We start from the raw sequence: 22,780 nt of genomic DNA, 5'->3' as shown, positions 1-22,780 counted from the left end.
ATGCAGTTTCTAAAATCAGAAAGAATTGAATTCAATGTTTTTTGTTCATTTTGCTTGTTTGTCGGATTTTGGGATGGACTCTTTGGCTTTGCTTTTCTTCTCCTCATTGGATTTTTCATGTTCAAAGTTGCAGAAGCCAGATTACAAGCTCATTTTGGTTCAACTTCAGCAACTGTGCATTGCATTGCCATGTAATGTGATGCAATGCTATCTTTCTAGCTCTCCCTTTTTACTTCCTTTTGGATAAACAGACATATTAGGCAAGCATTTTGGAGCTTTCACCTAAATAACTACAGGTGGTGAGATAAGCTGCACAATATAATTGACCTTTCAGTATATTGTTGCACACACACCATCTATTTAGCAAATGCCCTTGTTATCAACAGCAGCCTTTTAAACTCACCTGAGCTAACAGGTATGTGCGCTGGTTACTCTGCTGCGCTTAAAATTTCTTTTTTGGTTTGCTACAATGCCTTTTCTGAAACGTTGTCTCCTTCTGCTGGAACACTGACTTCTTTCATTTAATGCCTGCAGACTATAAAAGAGAACCCAACCCAAAAAGTTTGTTTGATTAGTCTGTGGCATTCTGTTAAACTGTTGCTTATGGCGGTCTCTGTGAGCTTCTCAGCGACATTCAGCCAGCTAGGTATCCTGCCTGCAGTAGATGGAATGTGGCAATGGAACGCTGGCTGCGCGTGTCATAATAGGCTCTGAGCCTTTATATACCTGTGCACAGCAGCAGCCACCTTCAGTCTGCTGCTGGACAGCCAGCAGCAGCAGCAGGAGAGGTATGTAATCAGGAGCCCTCCTGCTAAGGGTAGACAGCTGCTCGTTCCACCCCACCCCCCGCCTTAATTGGTTCTCCTCCCTTCCAACGGTGTTGAGGCGGGTGGGAACAGCAGGGGGTGAAGGTGCTGTGTTTAAAGAGGTGGAGTTATGCAGATCTAAAACGCGTGGATTGCAGCAGCAGCAAGCCGAAAAGTGCAGGCATGTAAGGGATCTAGAGGTTGACAACATGTCTTCTTAACGGGAGTCCAGGAGCTCATCTCCACAAATGGACTTTTCAGGATCCTTGGGTGGCTCCGTAGTTTGAAACCAATTCTGGTTATCGCTTCTCGGCCTTTTGGCTAAGATCAAGTGTAGTATCTGTTCTTATCAGTTTAATATCTGATACGTCCCCTATCTGGGGACCATATATTAAATGGATTTTTAGAACAGGGAGATGGAAAAAGAGCTTGCTCTGTCCACTCCACGCATTGACCTGGTATTGCAGTATCTCCAGGACCGGTGCACCCCTTCTTTAATGCAGTTTCTAAAATCAGAAAGAATTGAATTCAATGTTTTTTGTTCATTTTGCTTGTTTGTTGGATTTTGGGATGGACTCTTTGGCTTTGCTTTTCTTCTCCTCATTGGATTTTTCATGTTCAAAGTTGCAGAAGCCAGATTACAAGCTCATTTTGGTTCAACTTCAGCAACTGTGCATTGCATTGCCATGTAATGTGATGCAATGCTATCTTTCTAGCTCTCCCTTTTTACTTCCTTTTGGATAAACAGACATATTAGGCAAGCATTTTGGAGCTTTCACCTAAATAACTACAGGTGGTGAGATAAGCTGCACAATATAATTGACCTTTCAGTATATTGTTGCACACACACCATCTATTTAGCAAATGCCCTTGTTATCAACAGCAGCCTTTTAAACTCACCTGAGCTAACAGGTATGTGCGCTGGTTACTCTGCTGCGCTTAAAATTTCTTTTTTGGTTTGCTACAATGCCTTTTCTGAAACGTTGTCTCCTTCTGCTGGAACACTGACTTCTTTCATTTAATGCCTGCAGACTATAAAAGAGAACCCAACCCAAAAAGTTTGTTTGATTAGTCTGTGGCATTCTGTTAAACTGTTGCTTATGGCGGTCTCTGTGAGCTTCTCAGCGACATTCAGCCAGCTAGGTATCCTGCCTGCAGTAGATGGAATGTGGCAATGGAACGCTGGCTGCGGGTGTCATAATAGGCTCTGAGCCTTTATATACCTGTGCACAGCAGCAGCCACCTTCAGTCTGCTGCTGGACAGCCAGCAGCAGCAGCAGGAGAGGTATGTAATCAGGAGCCCTCCTGCTAAGGGTAGACAGCTGCTCGTTCCACCCCACCCCCCGCCTTAATTGGTTCTCCTCCCTTCCAACGGTGTTGAGGCGGGTGGGAACAGCAGGGGGTGAAGGTGCTGTGTTTAAAGAGGTGGAGTTATGCAGATCTAAAACGCGTGGATTGCAGCAGCAGCAAGCCGAAAAGTGCAGGCATGTAAGGGATCTAGAGGTTGACAACATGTCTTCTTAACGGGAGTCCAGGAGCTCATCTCCACAAATGGACTTTTCAGGATCCTTGGGTGGCTCCGTAGTTTGAAACCAATTCTGGTTATCGCTTCTCGGCCTTTTGGCTAAGATCAAGTGTAGTATCTGTTCTTATCAGTTTAATATCTGATACGTCCCCTATCTGGGGACCATATATTAAATGGATTTTTAGAACAGGGAGATGGAAAAAGAGCTTGCTCTGTCCACTCCACGCATTGACCTGGTATTGCAGTATCTCCAGGACCGGTGCACCCCTTCTTAATGCAGTTTCTAAAATCAGAAAGAATTGAATTCAATGTTTTTTGTTCATTTTGCTTGTTTGTCGGATTTTGGGATGGACTCTTTGGCTTTGCTTTTCTTCTCCTCATTGGATTTTTCATGTTCAAAGTTGCAGAAGCCAGATTACAAGCTCATTTTGGTTCAACTTCAGCAACTGTGCATTGCATTGCCATGTAATGTGATGCAATGCTATCTTTCTAGCTCTCCCTTTTTACTTCCTTTTGGATAAACAGACATATTAGGCAAGCATTTTGGAGCTTTCACCTAAATAACTACAGGTGGTGAGATAAGCTGCACAATATAATTGACCTTTCAGTATATTGTTGCACACACACCATCTATTTAGCAAATGCCCTTGTTATCAACAGCAGCCTTTTAAACTCACCTGAGCTAACAGGTATGTGCGCTGGTTACTCTGCTGCGCTTAAAATTTCTTTTTTGGTTTGCTACAATGCCTTTTCTGAAACGTTGTCTCCTTCTGCTGGAACACTGACTTCTTTCATTTAATGCCTGCAGACTATAAAAGAGAACCCAACCCAAAAAGTTTGGTTGATTAGTCTGTGGCATTCTGTTAAACTGTTGCTTATGGCGGTCTCTGTGAGCTTCTCAGCGACATTCAGCCAGCCAGGTATCCTGCCTGCAGTAGATGGAATGTGGCAATGGAACGCTGGCTGCGCGTGTCATAATAGGCTCTGAGCCTTTATATACCTGTGCACAGCAGCAGCCACCTTCAGTCTGCTGCTGGACAGCCAGCAGCAGCAGCAGCAGGAGAGGTATGTAATCAGGAGCCCTCCTGCTAAGGGTAGACAGCTGCTCGTTCCACCCCACCCCCCGCCTTAATTGGTTCTCCTCCCTTCCAACGGTGTTGAGGCGGGTGGGAACAGCAGGGGGTGAAGGTGCTGTGTTTAAAGAGGTGGAGTTATGCAGATCTAAAACGCGTGGATTGCAGCAGCAGCAAGCCGAAAAGTGCAGGCATGTAAGGGATCTAGAGGTTGACAACATGTCTTCTTAACGGGAGTCCAGGAGCTCATCTCCACAAATGGACTTTTCAGGATCCTTGGGTGGCTCCGTAGTTTGAAACCAATTCTGGTTATCGCTTCTCGGCCTTTTGGCTAAGATCAAGTGTAGTATCTGTTCTTATCAGTTTAATATCTGATACGTCCCCTATCTGGGGACCATATATTAAATGGATTTTTAGAACAGGGAGATGGAAAAAGAGCTTGCTCTGTCCACTCCACGCATTGACCTGGTATTGCAGTATCTCCAGGACCGGTGCACCCCTTCTTTAATGCAGTTTCTAAAATCAGAAAGAATTGAATTCAATGTTTTTTGTTCATTTTGCTTGTTTGTCGGATTTTGGGATGGACTCTTTGGCTTTGCTTTTCTTCTCCTCATTGGATTTTTCATGTTCAAAGTTGCAGAAGCCAGATTACAAGCTCATTTTGGTTCAACTTCAGCAACTGTGCATTGCATTGCCATGTAATGTGATGCAATGCTATCTTTCTAGCTCTCCCTTTTTACTTCCTTTTGGATAAACAGACATATTAGGCAAGCATTTTGGAGCTTTCACCTAAATAACTACAGGTGGTGAGATAAGCTGCACAATATAATTGACCTTTCAGTATATTGTTGCACACACACCATCTATTTAGCAAATGCCCTTGTTATCAACAGCAGCCTTTTAAACTCACCTGAGCTAACAGGTATGTGCGCTGGTTACTCTGCTGCGCTTAAAATTTCTTTTTTGGTTTGCTGCAATGCCTTTTCTGAAACGTTGTCTCCTTCTGCTGGAACACTGACTTCTTTCATTTAATGCCTGCAGACTATAAAAGAGAACCCAACCCAAAAAGTTTGGTTGATTAGTCTGTGGCATTCTGTTAAACTGTTGCTTATGGCGGTCTCTGTGAGCTTCTCAGCGACATTCAGCCAGCCAGGTATCCTGCCTGCAGTAGATGGAATGTGGCAATGGAACGCTGGCTGCGCGTGTCATAATAGGCTCTGAGCCTTTATATACCTGTGCACAGCAGCAGCCACCTTCAGTCTGCTGCTGGACAGCCAGCAGCAGCAGCAGCAGGAGAGGTATGTAATCAGGAGCCCTCCTGCTAAGGGTAGACAGCTGCTCGTTCCACCCCACCCCCCGCCTTAATTGGTTCTCCTCCCTTCCAACGGTGTTGAGGCGGGTGGGAACAGCAGGGGGTGAAGGTGCTGTGTTTAAAGAGGTGGAGTTATGCAGATCTAAAACGCGTGGATTGCAGCAGCAGCAAGCCGAAAAGTGCAGGCATGTAAGGGATCTAGAGGTTGACAACATGTCTTCTTAACGGGAGTCCAGGAGCTCATCTCCACAAATGGACTTTTCAGGATCCTTGGGTGGCTCCGTAGTTTGAAACCAATTCTGGTTATCGCTTCTCGGCCTTTTGGCTAAGATCAAGTGTAGTATCTGTTCTTATCAGTTTAATATCTGATACGTCCCCTATCTGGGGACCATATATTAAATGGATTTTTAGAACAGGGAGATGGAAAAAGAGCTTGCTCTGTCCACTCCACGCATTGACCTGGTATTGCAGTATCTCCAGGACCGGTGCACCCCTTCTTTAATGCAGTTTCTAAAATCAGAAAGAATTGAATTCAATGTTTTTTGTTCATTTTGCTTGTTTGTCGGATTTTGGGATGGACTCTTTGGCTTTGCTTTTCTTCTCCTCATTGGATTTTTCATGTTCAAAGTTGCAGAAGCCAGATTACAAGCTCATTTTGGTTCAACTTCAGCAACTGTGCATTGCATTGCCATGTAATGTGATGCAATGCTATCTTTCTAGCTCTCCCTTTTTACTTCCTTTTGGATAAACAGACATATTAGGCAAGCATTTTGGAGCTTTCACCTAAATAACTATGTAGCACCCTGAGGATTCGGCTGCTACAGGAGTATTGCACCTCAACCCAGAGGTGTGATATTCCACTCCCGGGCAAGGATGGAGAGTGGAACTGAGCTCGGTAGGCTGCATGCACTACACACATCCCATTTCCGGGGAACAGGCCGACGGTACTCCCACTTAGAAATGTGCAGGTACGACCGAGTCTGTTCCTGGCTGGAGTGGGAGGGGGGTGGTACATCCCATGTAGTGTAGGGGCAGATAGGGGGAGCAGCCTGGGTAAAGATAGGAGTTCATTGGGTGCTGGTCACCTGAGCTCACACATAGAGGGTGTATATAAGGTGGGCACCAACTAAGATCAGGGTCAGATGCAGAGGATCAGATGCAGAGAGTCAGTCAGCTGCAGAGAACAAGTCAGGAGCAGAGGAGAGAAGAAAGACAAAGACCCAGAGTGAGAGAGGAGAAAATAGAGAGACCCAGAGCACAGAAGAGAAGGACTCTGAGATCCCAACTAAAAGCACCGGGTGAAGAGTCGGCATCAGGGTACCGGAACCCAAGCTGGTGGGGGTAAAAACATTCCCCAGCCAGAGACCGGAGACCGTGGGCAGCGTCTGCCACGGTCACCCATCACATCCACCCCGAAGGCACACCACATGAAGGGTCAGGGAACCCAGGGCCAAGGGTGTCCCAACAGAAGGCCCGAGGGAGCTGGACCTAGGTGGATTACTGGTGGGGACGGCCAGAGAACGGGACAGAAAGAGAGCTCAGGGCCACGCTCCGGACTTGTTTGGGGGTTGGCTGGATCCAGGACCTGGTGGACGCAGCACGGCTCGGGTGGTCACTAGCAGCTGGAGTGACCAGTACAACATCTGCAGTAAGTAAACACCCTTAACTGCACAACCCGACTCTGTCTTCACTGCCGTCTGCACTACACCACCACAACCCCCATCCTCTGCGCCTGTCCCCTCTGAGGCTATACCCCTCCCGTTGGGGGTTATCCCACCAAGCTGCGCACCCACCATCAGCCTCAGCGGACCCTGCTGCAGCGGCGGCCACAGTGACCGCATCACAACGGGTGGCGTAGTCGACACAAAAGAACTCTTAATAACATCTGTAGGACTGCCACATAACACTGAGCTTGACGCCCTGGGCACGGGCCGGGTCACAGCCGCTCGGAGACTACAACCCCCCATCTGATCCGGTGCCGGGTATTCCCCTCAAAAAGGAATATGTCCCAGGGGGCGCGTCAACTTTGGCGTAGTCGGCAGGATTACGTGCCCGCAACACCCGGGTACTGCGTGCCTGAAGAAAAGTGCAAGTTTACCTCAGAAAGAAGTCTCCCGCCGGTTCCGGAGGGTCCACGCCATCGGACCCCATCACAGGTCGTTTCCCGCCGATTGTCCGCCATTTCCAGCTTGTTCCCGCCATCTGCAGAGTTTCCCGCCACTGGGCAACGCTTCCCGCCAAATCCGAAGATTTCCCGCCTTGGAAGAGCAGCGGACGCCATTATGGGCGTGCCAAAGGAGTGCGAGAGGCCGCCTCCCATCGTGGGCCGGGACAGAAAATGGCGCCAAAAGTGGAAACCGCCCCCACCAACAGAGACTGTGATGCTGGAGGTGTCTGTCAGCGTGAAAGAACTACCCCTGGAGCTGACAGTCACCGAGTTGCCCCGGGACCGCCCTCGAAGTGGGAGGAGACGAAAGAAGAGAGCGAAGATGGGTGCCGCCTGGAGCAGTCTGGAGCGAGCGCACCCGGAGGCAAGAAGCCTGGAGAGGAGTAGCAGAGAAGCTCACCCGGAGATGTCCAGAGAGCAGAGCAGCACCGGCCCGCTGGCCAGGAGCCTGCTGGAAGAAGAGCAGAGCAGCACCGACCCGTTGGTCAGGAGCCTGCTGGACACCACGACCCCACTAGGCCTAGTGGAGGTCCTTGCACAGCTCCCCCGAGACCGGGAGTGTGCACAGACTGCCCTGGAGGGCCTCGCACGGAGGATGGCCCGGGTACAGCGCGAGATATTGGCGGAATGGAGCCGGGAGATGGCCCAGCAAGCTGAAACCAAGACCCGGAGCACGCCAGCCGAGATGAGGAAGGAGACCGCCTCTGAGGATGGCGCGGGAGGACCCAAGGCCGGAGACGGCGCCGAGGAGGGAGCCGAACGAGTGGAGGCAGGTAAAGGGGACGCCTATACCCCAAGCCGTGACACCGCTTACCTGCCCCAGCTCCCCGTCGCAGAGTCCGAAAGTCCCCCTGCTGTGCCCGAAAACGCCATGTCACCGACGCAGACTAGGCCTAAACCGGAAGCCGCCGCCGCGACCCCTGTGACGTCACACGCCTCGACCCCGAGCGTGACCAAGCAGGAAGTACCACCAGCCTGGTCGCAGGGCCTAGAATTCCCGGGCGCCGCAACACCAACAGCGCCCCCTACCTCTGCGGAGCCTCCGGCCTGGTCGCAAGGCCAGGTAGCCCAGGGCGCCGCCGTATTAACGGTGCCCTTCACCTTCCAGGTGCCCCAGGCCTGGCCGCAAGGCCTGGGCAACCCGGGCGCCACCACCACCGCGCCCGCGCCCGTAAAACCAAGGGTGCCACACCTGGGGGAGGACTTGTTCAGCCAGCTCACATGGCCGGACGGGTCTGAAGTTACAACCAGCTACAAGCAAAGAGCAGGAGGAAGACGCCGTTGAGTGCGGCAGAGAAGTGATGTAAATAGTTACCCAATCGGGGTATAAAGAAACTGAAACTGTTGCTACATATATATAGTCCCCGTTGGGACCAGCTGAGTGAACTGTTTACCCGTTAACCCCTTAATCCCACAGGCTGAGGACTGTGAGCAGCCATCCCCTTCCCTCTACCTGGCCGAGGACTGAGAGCGGCCAACTTCCCCTGTATATAGTTGCGCGTCCTAAAGCGCCCCCTACCGGTTTTATAGTAAAACCAGTTTTTCTAAGAGACTGTCGCACTTTTCCCGGACACACGTTGCACAGTGTCCGGAGGAGGAACCTGAAACAAGAGACGACGAGAATGTTTATATGAAAAGTTTTATATATATAATGTTTTATATGTTTTATTATGTTTATATGAAAAAAAAAATTTTTTTTGTATGTTTTGGTGTTTTTGTCTTTACAGCCCGAGGACGTGCTGTGGTTTACCAGGGGGGAATGTAGCACCCTGAGGATTCGGCTGCTACAGGAGTATTGCACCTCAACCCAGAGGTGTGATATTCCACTCCCGGGCAAGGATGGAGAGTGGAACTGAGCTCGGTAGGCTGCATGCACTACACACATCCCATTTCCGGGGAACAGGCCGACGGTACTCCCACTTAGAAATGTGCAGGTACGACCGAGTCTGTTCCTGGCTGGAGTGGGAGGGGGGTGGTACATCCCATGTAGTGTAGGGGCAGATAGGGGGAGCAGCCTGGGTAAAGATAGGAGCTCATTGGGTGCTGGTCACCTGAGCTCACACATAGAGGGTGTATATAAGGTGGGCACCAACTAAGATCAGGGTCAGATGCAGAGGATCAGATGCAGAGAGTCAGTCAGCTGCAGAGAACAAGTCAGGAGCAGAGGAGAGAAGAAAGACAAAGACCCAGAGTGAGAGAGGAGAAAAGAGAGAGACCCAGAGCACAGAAGAGAAGGACTCTGAGATCCCAACTAAAAGCACCGGGTGAAGAGTCGGCATCAGGGTACCGGAACCCAAGCTGGTGGGGGTAAAAACATTCCCCAGCCAGAGACCGGAGACCGTGGGCAGCGTCTGCCACGGTCACCCATCACATCCACCCCGAAGGCACACCACATGAAGGGTCAGGGAACCCAGGGCCAAGGGTGTCCCAACAGAAGGCCCGAGGGAGCTGGACCTAGGTGGATTACTGGTGGGGACGGCCAGAGAACGGGACAGAAAGAGAGCTCAGGGCCACGCTCCGGACTTGTTTGGGGGTTGGCTGGATCCAGGACCTGGTGGACGCAGCACGGCTCGGGTGGTCACTAGCAGCTGGAGTGACCAGTACAACATCTGCAGTAAGTAAACACCCTTAACTGCACAACCCGACTCTGTCTTCACTGCCGTCTGCACTACACCACCACAACCCCCATCCTCTGCGCCTGTCCCCTCTGAGGCTATACCCCTCCCGTTGGGGGTTATCCCACCAAGCTGCGCACCCACCATCAGCCTCAGCGGACCCTGCTGCAGCGGCGGCCACAGTGACCGCATCACAACGGGTGGCGTAGTCGACACAAAAGAACTCTTAATAACATCTGTAGGACTGCCACATAACACTGAGCTTGACGCCCTGGGCACGGGCCGGGTCACAGCCGCTCGGAGACTACAACCCCCCATCTGATCCGGTGCCGGGTATTCCCCTCAAAAAGGAATATGTCCCAGGGGGCGCGTCAACTACAGGTGGTGAGATAAGCTGCACAATATAATTGACCTTTCAGTATATTGTTGCACACACACCATCTATTTAGCAAATGCCCTTGTTATCAACAGCAGCCTTTTAAACTCACCTGAGCTAACAGGTATGTGCGCTGGTTACTCTGCTGCGCTTAAAATTTCTTTTTTGGTTTGCTACAATGCCTTTTCTGAAACGTTGTCTCCTTCTGCTGGAACACTGACTTCTTTCATTTAATGCCTGCAGACTATAAAAGAGAACCCAACCCAAAAAGTTTGGTTGATTAGTCTGTGGCATTCTGTTAAACTGTTGCTTATGGCGGTCTCTGTGAGCTTCTCAGCGACATTCAGCCAGCCAGGTATCCTGCCTGCAGTAGATGGAATGTGGCAATGGAACGCTGGCTGCGCGTGTCATAATAGGCTCTGAGCCTTTATATACCTGTGCACAGCAGCAGCCACCTTCAGTCTGCTGCTGGACAGCCAGCAGCAGCAGCAGCAGCAGGAGAGGTATGTAATCAGGAGCCCTCCTGCTAAGGGTAGACAGCTGCTCGTTCCACCCCACCCCCCGCCTTAATTGGTTCTCCTCCCTTCCAACGGTGTTGAGGCGGGTGGGAACAGCAGGGGGTGAAGGTGCTGTGTTTAAAGAGGTGGAGTTATGCAGATCTAAAACGCGTGGATTGCAGCAGCAGCAAGCCGAAAAGTGCAGGCATGTAAGGGATCTAGAGGTTGACAACATGTCTTCTTAACGGGAGTCCAGGAGCTCATCTCCACAAATGGACTTTTCAGGATCCTTGGGTGGCTCCGTAGTTTGAAACCAATTCTGGTTATCGCTTCTCGGCCTTTTGGCTACGATCAAGTGCTTTATTGCAGGAGATTGTGGTTGAAGGGCACTCGGGTACCCCTCTCCTTGGCCTGGCAGGATCGTCCACTTTGGTGGACTTAACCTGCTTGCTGCTATTAGGGAGAGGGCTTAGTCCCAGGGTAACGAGTTGCGATCCCCCAGCTTCCAGGTGTTTTTCGCTGCAAGAACACTGGGAGCGCAGATTGCAAGCGGCTGCAATTTGCAACCTTGTTGCGTTTTTCCATGGAGGTTGACCCTAACCTCGTGCCTCTTTATGCGAGGCTAAAAAACTCTATCCGAGTTCACTTCACGGCGGGTGGCTCGGATATGAGGAAATTAGGGTATGTAGTCCAGGACGTGCTCAGGAACCTTCTTGGTGTACAAAGGAATGAAATTCTCTCCATCCAGGATTATCCCAGAAGAGGTGACTATGACATCACATTCACTGGAGAAGGTATTTTTAGAGATGTACTAGAAAATTTAAAAAAAGTTGAAAATAGTCCTGTTTTGAAAGGGATACAAATTGTTGAGCACGTCCTGGATGAGGTAAGACTGGTTATTGTAAAAATATTTTCGCCCTTTGTTTCTGCTCCAGAAGTAATGTCATTTCTAGCAATTTATTTTAAAAGTGTTAAATGTATTGGGAAGATATTAAACGAATATAACATATGGACATCTAAGTGGAAATTCCTTGTGAAGTGTACAAGAGATCCAAATACACCAGGTGGTATACGGCTCCCCCCTGCCCGTTTCAAAATTGGGCAAACAAATGGGGATTTCTTCTTTTCTGGGATGCCAGTATATTGCAGAAATTGTGGGCGCTATGGTCATTCAAAAGAAAACTGTCATGTATCATGTAGAAATTGTGCTAGTGAAGAACATGAGACAAAAGAATGCCCTAAGGAAAAGAAATGCAGTTTTTGCCAGACTCCAGGTCACTTTTATTTTTCTTGCCCTCACAGATTTCGGGAAGATGAGCAAAAGGGGAAGTCCAAGACGTCCGACCAAGGACCAAAAGATCAGACCACCCCTCAGGAGGAGGAACAACAACCTGGAGCCTCTGGAGACAATAAGGGCATACCAAATAGTGAAGTGTCTCCAGAGTCTATGACAGGTAAAATACCAAATCCCAAAACCTGGCTGCAGGACCTGCGGGAGTCCAAAAGGAGGGCTGAGAAGGAGCAGAAGGGCACTACTGGTAAGGTCAAAAGGGACCGACAAAAGGCCGACACAGAAGCCCATGCCCAGTCTGGGTCTCCTAGTGCTGAGGGCGCTGAGTGGATAAAGGTGGGTCCTAAGAAAAAGAAAAAGGGTGGTTCGGAGGAGGCAGCAGGAGGTGAACAGATGGACACTTCTCCAGAAGGGGACGTGGACGCTGGACCCTCAGGGGTTTCGGTCTCCGCTGCTACAGGTGGGGACCGGGATCTTGCTGCCTCTGAAGAGTCAGAGGCTCTGCCTTGTGCGCAACCTCCTCCTATAGGACGACCTTCTACAGGTCAAACAGGGGCGGCGGAACCCCTCGGGGACCCACCTGATGAGGAACTGCATGGCCAGCCAATGGAGACCCAGCGGGTTCTGCCAGCCAGCCCTCCGAGCTATGCCAGTGTAGCGTCGGGTTTATATAAATGTGGTAATCTTTCCTCCTCCACGGAGACTCTCGTGACGATACTATCAGATGAGGAGGGAGGCGCAAGCCCAGTGGTCTGATCAGGTTCATCGGACAGGTAAATCCGTTGCTCTTAGTTACCTAAGTAAAATTTCTACATTTTCTAATGATGGCTGAACTCAAAGGTATTTCCCTCAACGTGAGAGGCATAAAATCTAACACGAGAAGAACTGCTCTTTTTAATTTTTTTACATGTTTTACTGCATCTGTATTTTTTCTGCAAGAATGTAATATCCCACATGAAATGTCATATCAAAAATATAAAGATGAGTGGAAGTGTGGGCCATCTGTCTGGTCCGGATCGAATGCTGCAGGATCAGCGGGTGTAGCCATACTTTTTAAAGGGAACGTTTTAATTGATTTTATTCAGGAAATTTTACCAGGTCGTATTTTATTAGTGAAAGCTTTTATTGATGGTATTAGATGGCAGTTTTTAAATTTTTATGGATCCCCAGAGAAAAATGAAAGAGCCGAAATGCTTGATCTTTTACCATTATTTATTAATAACTCTGAACCTTTTATCTTAGCAGGGGATTTTAATTGTGTTTTAAAAGGTGAAAACCGGCGCTCCAGCTCTGTAAGCAGGAACTACGATAAAACCTCAGGTATGCTACATGATATAGTCAAAGATGCTAAATTGATAGACATATATAAAGAGTGTCATAGTGACAGCCCAGAGGACGCCGGTTTCACTTGGAGCAATGCTAATTGTAGCTCTAGGATTGATTTTATTTTTGGTTCAGATAAAACAATACCTGCCAAATGTGAAGTTTTAACTAATATATTTTCAGACCATAAACTTTTATCCTTTACCATAAAAGTAAATGACAACAAAAAATGTGGTAAGAAAAGCTGGAAAATGAACGTATCCCTTTTAACCGACCCGCAGATTTTATCAGATTTTATTGAGTTTTATAGGAAATGTAGAAAAGGGAAAAAAACAAATGAGACTATGAGTGTATGGTGGGATAGAATGAAAGTAAAAATAAAAGACTTTTTTATTAAAAAGAGTATATGTAGAGCCAAAGAAAAATATGAAGAATATAGAATTTTAAATACCCGCCTACAAACATTATTTAAGCTCAGAGACAATGGGATAGATGTACAAGTTGATATTTCAAACTTAAAAGAAGAGATTTCAAAATGGCTAGAACAAAAAGGAAAAGAGATAATTTTTCGTTCTAGAGTACAACATATAGAAGAAAATGAAAAGTGTTCCAGATATTTTTTTAGGAAAAATAAAAAAGAAAAAGTGATAATTGACCATATAGATGGTGAGAATAATATAAAAAATATGCTGGGTAAAGTTGAGGTTTTTTTTTCTAATCTTTTTAATGGAAAAAATATAGATAATAAATTAATGGATGATTCGCTGCAAGGACTAACAGCTGTTTTAGATCCCGCATCCCAAGAGTTTTTATCCCAAGTTTTAACGGAACAAGAAGTGTTAAAAACTATTAAAAGTTTTAAAACTGGAAAGGTCTGTGGTCCTGATGGCATCCCAATAGAATTTTATGTATGTTTTTATGATATTTTAAAAGATGATTTGTTTTATTTGTTTACTGAGGTTTTTAATAATAAGGTTTTATTAAATTCCTGGAAGAAAGGTGAAGTCTCCCTCCTATACAAAAAAGGTGATAAATCAAAATTAGAAAACTGGAGACCAATAACACTTTTAAATTGTGACTATAAAATAATGGCTAAAATTTGTGCAAATCGTCTAAAAGAAGTCATCAGCAAAGTTATTCATTCTAATCAAGTGTGTGGGGTGCCGGGGCGCAGTATATGGGACAATCTGAATTTAGTGAAAGACTGTATTGAGGATGTAAAAGACAGAAAGGGGAAAATGGCGATTTTATCTATTGATTTTGAAAAAGCATTTGACCGTGTCTCACACTTTTATCTTTTTAAAGTTTTAGAGAAAATGGGCATACCAGAAGGGTTTTTACTATCGCTTAAAGCATTTTACAAGGATTGTACAAGTAAGATTTTAGTGAATGGTTTTAAGACACAAGAGGTATTTTTACGGTCAGGGGTGAAACAGGGATGCCCTCTGTCCCCCTTACTGTTTATCTGTGCACTGGAACCAATGTTATGTGCAATACGCCAAAATAAACAGATATGCGGTGTCCCTCTGCCTGGAAGCGGTGGTTTGGAGGCCAAGGTTGTAGGCTACATGGATGACGTGGCGGTCTTGTGTACAGATGCACCATCACTTACGGCCACTCTCCATCAAGTGCAATCCTTTTGTCTAGCTTCTGGTTTTAAAATCAATTTTAATAAGTGTAACATTTTAAGTGTTGGGGGGATGATTTTACGTGATGTACCAATTAATGTCTCCGAATCCATTTCCATTTTAGGTATATCATTCACTGAAAATAATGATGGTTATAATAGTTGGGAAACAGTTACACAGAAAGTAAATACGAAAATATGTATGTGGAACATGAGGAGACTTACAATGGAGGGTAAAGTATTGGTTTTAAAGATGGTGATTTTACCTCTTTTATTGTATCTTAGCATGGTTTTCCCCCCGCCTGTTAATGTTTTAAAAAAGATAACCAAAACCTGTTTTACCTTCTTTTGGAACTCAAAAATGGAAAAGCTGAAAAGAGAAATCGTGATGAAATCAAAAGTAAAAGGTGGTAAAGATTTTCCAGATTTTAATAGGTTTCTTTTAATCCATCTGTTCGTTTACTGTTTTAATGCCCTTTTTAAGAATCACTATTGGTCCTTTTTTATGCGTTTTAATACAGGATTTTTTATGAGAAAGTTTGGATGGTATGAAGTTAATATATCTGTGCCCCATGCTTTTAATTTGTCGACGCATTATGAGATTTTAAGGAAAATAGTGTCCGATTTTAATTTAGGGACTAAGAAAATAGAGGAATTAAGAAATAGTAAGAAACTAATTAAAGAAATACGTAAAAGTGAGGAAATATGTAATGTTGACAGATATGATGATGACAAATCTATGTCTATCTGGAAAATGATTAACGTTTTTTATCTTTTTAATGAACAGAGAGATCTGGCTTGGAGTTGCATGCACCGCTGTCTTCCTTGCCGGGCATTCCAATACAGAAGAGGATTTGTGAGGTCTGCCATCTGCCCAAGAGCCGGATGCCAAGACGAGGAAACGGTGGAACATCTATTATGGACATGTAATTTTGCAAAGGATTTCTGGAGAAGACTGCTCCCCCTACTGGAAAGGGTGGCAGACCTCAAGGACTTTACATATAAAACTGTGCTATACGGACTTATGGAATGCCCCACAATGGACCAGTACACAATGGCTTGGAAGACAGTGAACTGCGCCAAGTCATCTCTCTGGAAAGCGCGCAACATTGCTATTTTTAAATAAGATGTTTTATCAGTGAATGATGTTTTAAGTTTATGTTTATGTGAAATGTATACTTATTATTTAATTGACAAAAAGAAGAATGTACATATTTCCAAAAAATGGCTTGTTGACCAATGGAACCTAATTATTTAAAATCTTTGTATTTTTTTGTTTTGTAAATTTCATTTGTCTTTTAACGTTTGGTATTTGTTTAATTATGCTTGTAATTTGTTAAAGTTTTAATAAACGGTTTTATCCCTCTGCAGGGGATAGCCAAATTAAAAAAAAAAAATCTGTTCTTATCAGTTTAATATCTGATACGTCCCCTATCTGGGGACCATATATTAAATGGATTTTTAGAACAGGGAGATGGAAAAAGAGCTTGCTCTGTCCACTCCACGCATTGACCTGGTATTGCAGTATCTCCAGGACCGGTGCACCCCTTCTTTAATGCAGTTTCTAAAATCAGAAAGAATTGAATTCAATGTTTTTTGTTCATTTTGCTTGTTTGTCGGATTTTGGGATGGACTCTTTGGCTTTGCTTTTCTTCTCCTCATTGGATTTTTCATGTTCAAAGTTGCAGAAGCCAGATTACAAGCTCATTTTGGTTCAACTTCAGCAACTGTGCATTGCATTGCCATGTAATGTGATGCAATGCTATCTTTCTAGCTCTCCCTTTTTACTTCCTTTTGGATAAACAGACATATTAGGCAAGCATTTTGGAGCTTTCACCTAAATAACTACAGGTGGTGAGATAAGCTGCACAATATAATTGACCTTTCAGTATATTGTTGCACACACACCATCTATTTAGCAAATGCCCTTGTTATCAACAGCAGCCTTTTAAACTCACCTGAGCTAACAGGTATGTGCGCTGGTTACTCTGCTGCGCTTAAAATTTCTTTTTTGGTTTGCTACAATGCCTTTTCTGAAACGTTGTCTCCTTCTGCTGGAACACTGACTTCTTTCATTTAATGCCTGCAGACTATAAAAGAGAACCCAACCCAAAAAGTTTGGTTGATTAGTCTGTGGCATTCTGTTAAACTGTTGCTTATGGCGGTCTCTGTGAGCTTCTCAGCGACATTCAGCCAGCCAGGTATCCTGCCTGCAGTAGATGGAATGTGGCAATGGAACGCTGGCTGCGCGTGTCATAATAGGCTCTGAGCCTTTATATACCTGTGCACAGCAGCAGCCACCTTCATTCTGCTGCTGGACAGCCAGCAGCAGCAGCAGCAGGAGAGGTATGTAATCAGGAGCCCTCCTGCTAAGGGTAGACAGCTGCTCGTTCCACCCCACCCCCCGCCTTAATTGGTTCTCCTCCCTTCCAACGGTGTTGAGGCGGGTGGGAACAGCAGGGGGTGAAGGTGCTGTGTTTAAAGAGGTGGAGTTATGCAGATCTAAAACGCGTGGATTGCAGCAGCAGCAAGCCGAAAAGTGCAGGCATGTAAGGGATCTAGAGGTTGACAACATGTCTTCTTAACGGGAGTCCAGGAGCTCATCTCCACAAATGGACTTTTCAGGATCCTTGGGTGGCTCCGTAGTTTGAAACCAATTCTGGTTATCGCTTCTCGGCCTTTTGGCTAAGATCAAGTGTAGTATCTGTTCTTATCAGTTTAATATCTGATACGTCCCCTATCTGGGGACCATATATTAAATGGATTTTTAGAACAGGGAGATGGAAAAAGAGCTTGCTCTGTCCACTCCACGCATTGACCTGGTATTGCAGTATCTCCAGGACCGGTGCACCCCTTCTTTAATGCAGTTTCTAAAATCAGAAAGAATTGAATTCAATGTTTTTTGTTCATTTTGCTTGTTTGTCGGATTTTGGGATGGACTCTTTGGCTTTGCTTTTCTTCTCCTCATTGGATTTTTCATGTTCAAAGTTGCAGAAGCCAGATTACAAGCTCATTTTGGTTCAACTTCAGCAACTGTGCATTGCATTGCAATGTAATGTGATGCAATGCTATCTTTCTAGCTCTCCCTTTTTACTTCCTTTTGGATAAACAGACATATTAGGCAAGCATTTTGGAGCTTTCACCTAAATAACTACAGGTGGTGAGATAAGCTGCACAATATAATTGACCTGTCAGTATATTGTTGCACACACACCAGCTATTTAGCAAATGCCCTTGTTATCAACAGCAGCCTTTTAAACTCACCTGAGCTAACAGGTATGTGCGCTGGTTACTCTGCTGCGCTTAAAATTTCTTTTTTGGTTTGCTACAATGCCTTTTCTGAAACGTTGTCTCCTTCTGCTGGAACACTGACTTCTTTCATTTAATGCCTGCAGACTATAAAAGAGAACCCAACCCAAAAAGTTTGGTTGATTAGTCTGTGGCATTCTGTTAAACTGTTGCTTATGGCGGTCTCTGTGAGCTTCTCAGCGACATTCAGCCAGCCAGGTATCCTGCCTGCAGTAGATGGAATGTGGCAATGGAACGCTGGCTGCGCATGTCATAATAGGCTCTGAGCCTTTATATACCTGTGCACAGCAGCAGCCACCTTCAGTCTGCTGCTGGACAGCCAGCAGCAGCAGCAGCAGGAGAGGTATGTAATCAGGAGCCCTCCTGCTAAGGGTAGACAGCTGCTCGTTCCACCCCACCCCCCGCCTTAATTGGTTCTCCTCCCTTCCAACGGTGTTGAGGCGGGTGGGAACAGCAGGGGGTGAAGGTGCTGTGTTTAAAGAGGTGGAGTTATGCAGATCTAAAACGCGTGGATTGCAGCAGCAGCAAGCCGAAAAGTGCAGGCATGTAAGGGATCTAGAGGTTGACAACATGTCTTCTTAACGGGAGTCCAGGAGCTCATCTCCACAAATGGACTTTTCAGGATCCTTGGGTGGCTCCGTAGTTTGAAACCAATTCTGGTTATCGCTTCTCGGCCTTTTGGCTAAGATCAAGTGTAGTATCTGTTCTTATCAGTTTAATATCTGATACGTCCCCTATCTGGGGACCATATATTAAATGGATTTTTAGAACAGGGAGATGGAAAAAGAGCTTGCTCTGTCCACTCCACGCATTGACCTGGTATTGCAGTATCTCCAGGACCGGTGCACCCCTTCTTTAATGCAGTTTCTAAAATCAGAAAGAATTGAATTCAATGTTTTTTGTTCATTTTGCTTGTTTGTCGGATTTTGGGATGGACTCTTTGGCTTTGCTTTTCTTCTCCTCATTGGATTTTTCATGTTCAAAGTTGCAGAAGCCAGATTACAAGCTCATTTTGGTTCAACTTCAGCAACTGTGCATTGCATTGCCATGTAATGTGATGCAATGCTATCTTTCTAGCTCTCCCTTTTTACTTCCTTTTGGATAAACAGACATATTAGGCAAGCATTTTGGAGCTTTCACCTAAATAACTACAGGTGGTGAGATAAGCTGCACAATATAATTGACCTTTCAGTATATTGTTGCACACACACCAGCTATTTAGCAAATGCCCTTGTTATCAACAGCAGCCTTTTAAACTCACCTGAGCTAACAGGTATGTGCGCTGGTTACTCTGCTGCGCTTAAAATTTCTTTTTTGGTTTGCTACAATGCCTTTTCTGAAACGTTGTCTCCTTCTGCTGGAACACTGACTTCTTTCATTTAATGCCTGCAGACTATAAAAGAGAACTCAACCCAAAAAGTTTGGTTGATTAGTCTGTGGCATTCTGTTAAACTGTTGCTTATGGCGGTCTCTGTGAGCTTCTCAGCGACATTCAGCCAGCCAGGTATCCTGCCTGCAGTAGATGGAATGTGGCAATGGAACGCTGGCTGCGCGTGTCATAATAGGCTCTGAGCCTTTATATACCTGTGCACAGCAGCAGCCACCTTCAGTCTGCTGCTGGACAGCCAGCAGCAGCAGCAGCAGGAGAGGTATGTAATCAGGAGCCCTCCTGCTAAGGGTAGACAGCTGCTCGTTCCACCCCACCCCCCGCCTTAATTGGTTCTCCTCCCTTCCAACGGTGTTGAGGCGGGTGGGAACAGCAGGGGGTGAAGGTGCTGTGTTTAAAGAGGTGGAGTTATGCAGATCTAAAACGCGTGGATTGCAGCAGCAGCAAGCCGAAAAGTGCAGGCATGTAAGGGATCTAGAGGTTGACAACATGTCTTCTTAACGGGAGTCCAGGAGCTCATCTCCACAAATGGACTTTTCAGGATCCTTGGGTGGCTCCGTAGTTTGAAACCAATTCTGGTTATCGCTTCTCGGCCTTTTGGCTAAGATCAAGTGTAGTATCTGTTCTTATCAGTTTAATATCTGATACGTCCCCTATCTGGGGACCATATATTAAATGGATTTTTAGAACAGGGAGATGGAAAAAGAGCTTGCTCTGTCCACTCCACGCATTGACCTGGTATTGCAGTATCTCCAGGACCGGTGCACCCCTTCTTTAATGCAGTTTCTAAAATCAGAAAGAATTGAATTCAATGTTTTTTGTTCATTTTGCTTGTTTGTCGGATTTTGGGATGGACTCTTTGGCTTTGCTTTTCTTCTCCTCATTGGATTTTTCATGTTCAAAGTTGCAGAAGCCAGATTACAAGCTCATTTTGGTTCAACTTCAGCAACTGTGCATTGCATTGCCATGTAATGTGATGCAATGCTATCTTTCTAGCTCTCCCTTTTTACTTCCTTTTGGATAAACAGACATATTAGGCAAGCATTTTGGAGCTTTCACCTAAATAACTACAGGTGGTGAGATAAGCTGCACAATATAATTGACCTTTCAGTATATTGTTGCACACACACCATCTATTTAGCAAATGCCCTTGTTATCAACAGCAGCCTTTTAAACTCACCTGAGCTAACAGGTATGTGCGCTGGTTACTCTGCTGCGCTTAAAATTTCTTTTTTGGTTTGCTACAATGCCTTTTCTGAAACGTTGTCTCCTTCTGCTGGAACACTGACTTCTTTCATTTAATGCCTGCAGACTATAAAAGAGAACCCAACCCAAAAAGTTTGGTTGATTAGTCTGTGGCATTCTGTTAAACTGTTGCTTATGGCGGTCTCTGTGAGCTTCTCAGCGACATTCAGCCAGCCAGGTATCCTGCCTGCAGTAGATGGAATGTGGCAATGGAACGCTGGCTGCGCGTGTCATAATAGGCTCTGAGCCTTTATATACCTGTGCACAGCAGCAGCCACCTTCAGTCTGCTGCTGGACAGCCAGCAGCAGCAGCAGCAGGAGAGGTATGTAATCAGGAGCCCTCCTGCTAAGGGTAGATAGCTGCTCGTTCCACCCCACCCCCCGCCTTAATTGGTTCTCCTCCCTTCCAACGGTGTTGAGGCGGGTGGGAACAGCAGGGGGTGAAGGTGCTGTGTTTAAAGAGGTGGAGTTATGCAGATCTAAAACGCGTGGATTGCAGCAGCAGCAAGCCGAAAAGTGCAGGCATGTAAGGGATCTAGAGGTTGACAACATGTCTTCTTAACGGGAGTCCAGGAGCTCATCTCCACAAATGGACTTTTCAGGATCCTTGGGTGGCTCCGTAGTTTGAAACCAATTCTGGTTATCGCTTCTCGGCCTTTTGGCTAAGATCAAGTGTAGTATCTGTTCTTATCAGTTTAATATCTGATACGTCCCCTATCTGGGGACCATATATTAAATGGATTTTTAGAACAGGGAGATGGAAAAAGAGCTTGCTCTGTCCACTCCACGCATTGACCTGGTATTGCATTATCTCCAGGACCGGTGCACCCCTTCTTTAATGCAGTTTCTAAAATCAGAAAGAATTGAATTCAATGTTTTTTGTTCATTTTGCTTGTTTGTCGGATTTTGGGATGGACTCTTTGGCTTTGCTTTTCTTCTCCTCATTGGATTTTTCATGTTCAAAGTTGCAGAAGCCAGATTACAAGCTCATTTTGGTTCAACTTCAGCAACTGTGCATTGCATTGCCATGTAATGTGATGCAATGCTATCTTTCTAGCTCTCCCTTTTTACTTCCTTTTGGATAAACAGACATATTAGGCAAGCATTTTGGAGCTTTCACCTAAATAACTACAGGTGGTGAGATAAGCTGCACAATATAATTGACCTTTCAGTATATTGTTGCACACACACCATCTATTTAGCAAATGCCCTTGTTATCAACAGCAGCCTTTTAAACTCACCTGAGCTAACAGGTATGTGCGCTGGTTACTCTGCTGCGCTTAAAATTTCTTTTTTGGTTTGCTACAATGCCTTTTCTGAAACGTTGTCTCCTTCTGCTGGAACACTGACTTCTTTCATTTAATGCCTGCAGACTATAAAAGAGAACCCAACCCAAAAAGTTTGGTTGATTAGTCTGTGGCATTCTGTTAAACTGTTGCTTATGGCGGTCTCTGTGAGCTTCTCAGCGACATTCAGCCAGCCAGGTATCCTGCCTGCAGTAGATGGAATGTGGCAATGGAACGCTGGCTGCGCGTGTCATAATAGGCTCTGAGCCTTTATATACCTGTGCACAGCAGCAGCCACCTTCAGTCTGCTGCTGGACAGCCAGCAGCAGCAGCAGCAGGAGAGGTATGTAATCAGGAGCCCTCCTGCTAAGGGTAGACAGCTGCTCGTTCCACCCCACCCCCCGCCTTAATTGGTTCTCCTCCCTTCCAACGGTGTTGAGGCGGGTGGGAACAGCAGGGGGTGAAGGTGCTGTGTTTAAAGAGGTGGAGTTATGCAGATCTAAAACGCGTGGATTGCAGCAGCAGCAAGCCGAAAAGTGCAGGCATGTAAGGGATCTAGAGGTTGACAACATGTCTTCTTAACGGGAGTCCAGGAGCTCATCTCCACAAATGGACTTTTCAGGATCCTTGGGTGGCTCCGTAGTTTGAAACCAATTCTGGTTATCGCTTCTCGGCCTTTTGGCTAAGATCAAGTGTAGTATCTGTTCTTATCAGTTTAATATCTGATACGTCCCCTATCTGGGGACCATATATTAAATGGATTTTTAGAACAGGGAGATGGAAAAAGAGCTTGCTCTGTCCACTCCACGCATTGACCTGGTATTGCAGTATCTCCAGGACCGGTGCACCCCTTCTTTAATGCAGTTTCTAAAATCAGAAAGAATTGAATTCAATGTTTTTTGTTCATTTTGCTTGTTTGTCGGATTTTGGGATGGACTCTT

At 45.9% G+C, this 22,780-nt stretch overlaps 10 non-coding genes across 10 annotated transcripts; all 10 read left to right on the top strand.

Moving 5' to 3' along the window:
* Nucleotides 1–1,107: 1,107 nt before the first annotated feature.
* LOC141233148 (U2 spliceosomal RNA) lies at nt 1,108–1,298 on the top strand. Its single transcript, XR_012299301.1, has one exon. It is a non-coding gene; the product is annotated as a U2 spliceosomal RNA (small nuclear RNA).
* Nucleotides 1,299–2,410: 1,112 nt separating this feature from the next.
* On the top strand, nt 2,411–2,601 carry LOC141233147 (U2 spliceosomal RNA). Its single transcript, XR_012299300.1, has one exon. It is a non-coding gene; the product is annotated as a U2 spliceosomal RNA (small nuclear RNA).
* Nucleotides 2,602–3,715: 1,114 nt separating this feature from the next.
* LOC141233146 (U2 spliceosomal RNA) lies at nt 3,716–3,906 on the top strand. The gene has a single exon (XR_012299299.1). It is a non-coding gene; the product is annotated as a U2 spliceosomal RNA (small nuclear RNA).
* A 1,115-nt stretch (nt 3,907–5,021) lies between these two features.
* LOC141233145 (U2 spliceosomal RNA) lies at nt 5,022–5,212 on the top strand. The gene has a single exon (XR_012299298.1). It is a non-coding gene; the product is annotated as a U2 spliceosomal RNA (small nuclear RNA).
* Nucleotides 5,213–15,971: 10,759 nt separating this feature from the next.
* LOC141233272 (U2 spliceosomal RNA) lies at nt 15,972–16,162 on the top strand. Its single transcript, XR_012299416.1, has one exon. It is a non-coding gene; the product is annotated as a U2 spliceosomal RNA (small nuclear RNA).
* A 1,115-nt stretch (nt 16,163–17,277) lies between these two features.
* LOC141233144 (U2 spliceosomal RNA) lies at nt 17,278–17,468 on the top strand. Its single transcript, XR_012299297.1, has one exon. It is a non-coding gene; the product is annotated as a U2 spliceosomal RNA (small nuclear RNA).
* A 1,115-nt stretch (nt 17,469–18,583) lies between these two features.
* On the top strand, nt 18,584–18,774 carry LOC141233143 (U2 spliceosomal RNA). Its single transcript, XR_012299296.1, has one exon. It is a non-coding gene; the product is annotated as a U2 spliceosomal RNA (small nuclear RNA).
* A 1,115-nt stretch (nt 18,775–19,889) lies between these two features.
* LOC141233142 (U2 spliceosomal RNA) lies at nt 19,890–20,080 on the top strand. Its single transcript, XR_012299295.1, has one exon. It is a non-coding gene; the product is annotated as a U2 spliceosomal RNA (small nuclear RNA).
* Nucleotides 20,081–21,195: 1,115 nt separating this feature from the next.
* On the top strand, nt 21,196–21,386 carry LOC141233128 (U2 spliceosomal RNA). Its single transcript, XR_012299282.1, has one exon. It is a non-coding gene; the product is annotated as a U2 spliceosomal RNA (small nuclear RNA).
* Nucleotides 21,387–22,501: 1,115 nt separating this feature from the next.
* On the top strand, nt 22,502–22,692 carry LOC141233141 (U2 spliceosomal RNA). Its single transcript, XR_012299294.1, has one exon. It is a non-coding gene; the product is annotated as a U2 spliceosomal RNA (small nuclear RNA).
* The last annotated feature ends 88 nt before the right edge of the window (nt 22,693–22,780 follow it).

This window comes from Phyllobates terribilis, unplaced genomic scaffold (genome assembly GCF_046119375.1).
Source record: "Phyllobates terribilis strain yellow unplaced genomic scaffold, ASM4611937v1 Scaffold_572__1_contigs__length_1044912, whole genome shotgun sequence".
Classification (NCBI taxonomy): domain Eukaryota; kingdom Metazoa; phylum Chordata; class Amphibia; order Anura; family Dendrobatidae; genus Phyllobates; species Phyllobates terribilis.
The sequence above is the reverse complement of the archived record's forward strand: the minus strand, read 5'-3'. Positions and strand labels throughout refer to the sequence as shown.